The following is a 5,457-nucleotide window of genomic DNA, read 5'->3' as shown; positions in this document are numbered from 1 at the left end:
ATGATTATCCATTTCAAAACATTGATAACCTGTATCCAATTCCTAATAACAAGGGTTTCCATCAATTTCACCCATTCATTATGTTTTATCTACTAGCTCTGCTTCTATTTTCCCTTCTCCACAATAGGAGTGCATGAGTTTGCGGATGCATGTACAGAAAATTAGCAATTTTCAGAAATCAAATAGTGGATCAAATTTGTAGGATTGACTACCCATCGAGACCTTATTTCACATTGTTTTTTCTTGATTGGTCAAAATTCCAGCTGCATCAGACTAGGGTTTAAAGAGTTTCTCATTTTGGTAAATGATAATTATTGTTTTTACAGAACACGTCTCACATTCCTTATTGAAATTGTACCTTGAGCTTTCAATAGTAAGAAATATTACATTTTCCCTAATAATCACTATGTTAATTGAAATGTCGAGAATTTTTATCAGATTTAAACTTGAATATTACGACCCTTATTAATAGGTGCACATAACAATTTTATTTTAGTGCTTGTCGAGCATCTAACTTTTTTATCAAAATTCATTCTATTGACTACAACATCCTTGGGGTTTTCGCAGGTTGTTAAAGGACCTTTACAATATGCCATATTGTCTACCATTTTCGCAAGTTAACTTATCTCTAATTTAGATGTCATGGATAATTTAATTGTGCATTTGAATTTTGTTGATAATAGGCCATTCAAATTTTTATACAACGAGTAGAAATTCCATGTAAATACATTTCTGTCACCAAGATTTATGTCAATCCAATTTTTGTTTTGTCCAATTTTTAATTATGTTGAAAGGCTTAGCTAAGGTCGAAATAGCCAATTAAAATTGTAAATTCTTTTTTTTTATCATATTTTTTTCTTAACTTTATGGCAATGGAACATTTTATTTATAATGTATATAGAGATGCTTTACAATTTTAATTGATTTATAATAAAATGTAAACATATTAATAGAAATAAATATTTTTAAAACATTATTTATTTTATACTTTGTCATTGTATAAACCTTTTCCAATCTTGCCTATTCATATTCTAATTTTCCCTTTTTCTCATCAGCCTTTCAACTAGATAAAAATCCCTCTTTAATTTAATCGAGAGATTTAAGCAATAGTATAAGAGAATTTAATGGAGTGCATTGATTTAATTGATAATATAAGACAATTTCTATTTGTTGAAGTTATTTCTCAACGTCTTCTTTACAATGGCTACCTTCTTTGCATCTAATGTTTCCTACAGAAAGTGTTATGTGCATGGAAATAAACAATATGCTTATAATTTAATTGTAGATTTTAAAATATTTCCACAATAATTTTTTATGTTTAAATATAAGTCAAAATAATATAAATTTAATTTAGACATAAATTTTAAAATATTTCATATATTTTAAAAATATAATTTTACTGAGTAGCCTCTTTAAAGAAAATAACCCTAAATTACTTAAATAATATATAAATTAATTTGAATTTAATTCCATTACAAATTTTAAAATATTTCAAAATAAATTTACTAAGTAAAGATTAATACAAAAATATTTTTATTCATAGCACCTCTTTGCAGCTCGCAGTCCATAAAATAAAATGTTCCCATTGGCTGTCTTCTACAAAGCATTGTGTTTCATGAATAGGTAGTAGCTTATTATAAATTGTTTCAACATGGGAAACCTCAATGGCTACCTATATTTGTCACAAAGGTTGCTTGAACATTAATATTTTTCCAATTCTTATAAAAAAATCTCTAACTGTTCGAGGATTTCAATAAATACTCATTAAAAATGTGTCAACATTTATGAGTTGTTCGAGGATCAGATCGAGCATTAGCAACAAGTTCTCCAACTCTTAAAGGATAACCTCACCTTAGCACAGAATAGAATGAAACAGCAGGGAAATCAACATCGCAACGAAATACGTTTTGATGTAGGTGATTGGGTATTCCTACAGCTACAGCCATATAAAAAAAGTCCCTCATGCAAGCTAAGAAGGATAATAAATTATTGCCAAAGTATTATGGTCCATACAAGGTGTTGCAAAAGACAGGTACTATGGCATACAAATTGGAGCTTCGTGCAGCTTCCCGAGTGCACCCAGTTTTTCATGTTTCATGCTTAAACAAGGTTATAGGTGACAAGCTTCCAGTTCAGACAATATTGCAAGAACTTGATGAGGAAGGAAAAACCATATTGAAACCTGAAGCAGTCAAAGAAACAAGAACTCGACAGCTATGAAATTGATCAATTTCAGAGTATCTGATCAAGTGGAAGAACTTACCCGTTGAAGATTCCACATGGGAGGATGAGAATTTTATATAGAAGCATCCAAAACTACTCAAGCGTTTAGGAAAGCACCTTTTTGAAGGAGAGGGGCATGTTAGGTCCCTATAATACTAGTGATTCCCCCATTACTATTGTCATTGTATCTCTTATTATTGTTGTTGTGCTCTTATTGTCCCCATATTGTTATTATTGTGCCTTTATATTATTATTGTTAGGTCATCTTTGGTTATATTGTGACCCCTTAGCCTTCTATATATAGAAAGGAGGTTTTTTCATTTGAATGATCTAAGAATTGTTCATTTGTGTAATCGAAAGGAGGTTCCCCACTTGAAGAGGCTTATTTCTAAGGCGTTGATCTATATTTTCTTTCTTTTTGTGAGTTCCTTTCATAACATACCTCTCCTCTCCAAAGGCCAAATCTCCAAGAGTGCAAAGGCTGTATAGGTAAGAGGTAAGCTTGAACAAAGTCTTTAGTTGAAGTGGGTGAGGTGTAAATCAACTTGTATAATGGAATGTGGAACTGTGTGCTTACATATGATCATCTGGTGCAGCATGATGGTTGATCTATCATCTGATCATATATCAACAAGTGATCAACTGGCCTCACCCAAGTTCGATCTAATTAGATCTTTGATCCATCTAATACAATTAGTCTAACAAGATAGTGAAAGAGTGCCATCATTGAAGGACGTCTTGAAAATGAAATTGGAATTGTTGCTTTTCCAAAACAGCTAAATAAGTGTATGCCTTGCATAGCCACATTTGAGAAACTGGTCCCAAATTAAAATGTGGCCTTAAAACTAGACACCTAAATAACTTAAAAATAATAGGTAGGGTGAACTTAACTGGTTCTCCTCTGTTGGAGAAATGCAACCAAGACATAGTATCTTTGGTTACACTAAAAAATGTATTCTTAGCCTTACTAAGATTAACAACCCCAACTTATAAATAGAAAGCCAAAAAATCAATCTGTGACTGAAGACTCTCAAGAGAGGAAGCAATTAAGAACAAATTAGTCAACGATAATAAGTACTTAGACCATGGTGTAAAATGCACCCTTCATTGGCTTGTGTCATCTCCCTTAGAAACTAGTCAAGCTCATGATTCAATGTAAATCCTGATTAAGATGGGGAAAAGAGTGCAACCCTATTTAAGCCCCTCAACACTTAGAATAAGGTCAGAGAAGCCATCGGGTTTTCAAAACTAGCTGATAACTGATCCATAAAGCCTTGGGATGCTTGCAAATCCCTTCTCTGAATCCCTAATACAAGTTGGGTGCCTGTCAAATCACCCATCTGCTAGTGCTCTAGCCTCTGCTATGGATTCTGCAGTGCATAATCTGTCTCTTTGCCTATCAACCTCAAGACAGATAGCCTGTTCTTTGCTGCTAACATATTCAGGACATCGAATAGATAGTTTTTCCACTTGTGTCTGAATAATTTCTTGTGAAATAGGATCCCTGTAAGAACAAATAACTTTTAACATTTTCATTTCATTAACAGTGGTGCTCTCTTCAGGTTTTCTAAATGGAGGAAGCTTAACATGAACCAAGAAGTCCCTCTCCTCCTTTGCATACAAATCTCCAATATTTACCAGTACCTTCTGCCCATCATCTGGAATATTGCCTACATAATTGCCTGCATGTATGGCACTCAATTGCACTCTTCAACTTGCATATGTGACAATAACATGCATATATTAAATCACCACACCTAGAAAACCACTAATGCACTTTGAAAAAGCATCTTGGATAATACTTTATGTCTCAATGAAGGAAAAGGTGCCACCAGAAGTCTTTGTTATGGAGTGCATGGATGTTGAATCATGATCCGTCCCAAATCCAAAAGTGTGTACAAGGATCTGTATGTTATGTTTCTCTGTAGGTTTTCCTTATTGATCTTGGCAACAAGGACTGATAATCCAAAACCCTCTTGGAATTTGATAAAATGGAAACTTGCCTATGGTTTCCCACATTGTAGGTGTCTTGCCCATCTGAGAGTAAAATGATACTATAGACAAGGTTCTTCTCACACGAGTCTTCTAGCACTTTGGCACCCTTTTTCAATCCTTCAGCAATGTTGGTTCCACTAGTGGACACTTGGCCATTCATTGATTGCAAAGAAAATTGCTGACCCTCCTCAGACATACATCATAGAGGAAACAAATGACTAGTAGTTGATGAGAAGACAATGACTGAAAGGCGGTCCATGGGGCCAACATTATGAATCACGAAGCCCACAACACACTTCAATAGTGCTAGTTTTGTGCCTGCCATGCTTCCACTAACATCAAGAACAATTACAAGATCAATGGGGGCTCGATCTATGGGCATATCAAGGGTTTGGGATGGATTTCCAGTATTCCAAGTTCTTTGGCTGTGCTGCTTTTTTGCACTAGATGTACTAGGACATAGAAATTTTAGATGTACTAGGACACTGAACTTCTCACGAAACTCTGAGCATGGAATTCCAGAAAACTCAGGAAACATTTTTAACTGTATAGATGTACTATCAACATCTCTGCCTTGAATCCCTCCACTTCCTTGTGCCAATTTTCCTCTTGAATCCATAGCCTATGAATTTCCTGTTGCTATCTCAATTTCAACCAAAGTAGGTTCATTCCCATTTTCCACACCTGACCCGTTTTCTCCACTTGACTGATGCTCCAATGGCTCATCATTAGCAAAAATAGCAGGGTCTGTAACATGTCTTGCAACTTTAGGATGTGGGGGATGAGCAGGTGGCAAACAGGGTAAAATTGTCATCCTACCATCTTGCTTTTGTGGCCAATTCAAAGGACTTATTCGTGCTCTGCAATGCAGTGGTTCTGAATGAATCCCTTGTAAGGGAACTTATTTCCACTTGGCTTGACAAACTGGACACACCCTATTTCCATGCTTCACATTGGAAGCAATGCAAGCAAAGTGGAAAGTGTGGGAACACTCTGCAGTAAATAAGGCATGGCCATGGCCTAGTTTCATTGCATCAAGACATATTGCACAAGTTTTCTGCATCATAAAATGTATGCATTAGAGAACCAGATCTATATACACATAACCATAGTTTTACAATTTCTTCAAAACACCCCATAACCACAATAGGAAATTTCATCCAAAGAGATAAGAAGTTTAGAATTTCATGGTTCTTTTTGCTGAGAAAATTAATCAACTTGAAATTTTTGGAGAGAACA

The 5,457-nt window shown here is 34.7% G+C and overlaps 1 pseudogene; it reads right to left on the bottom strand.

Annotated features, from left to right (window-relative positions):
• Positions 1-3,434: 3,434 nt before the first annotated feature.
• LOC149176951 (E3 ubiquitin-protein ligase WAV3-like) lies at positions 3,435-4,837 on the bottom strand (annotated as a pseudogene).
• Positions 4,838-5,457: the final 620 nt, after the last annotated feature.

This window comes from Pinus tabuliformis, chromosome 4_1 (genome assembly GCF_031772625.1).
Source record: "Pinus tabuliformis cultivar Carrire ecotype Pingquan chromosome 4_1, CPIR1, whole genome shotgun sequence".
In the NCBI taxonomy this organism is placed as follows: Eukaryota; Viridiplantae; Streptophyta; class Pinopsida; order Pinales; family Pinaceae; genus Pinus; species Pinus tabuliformis.
The sequence above is the reverse complement of the archived record's forward strand: the minus strand, read 5'-3'. Positions and strand labels throughout refer to the sequence as shown.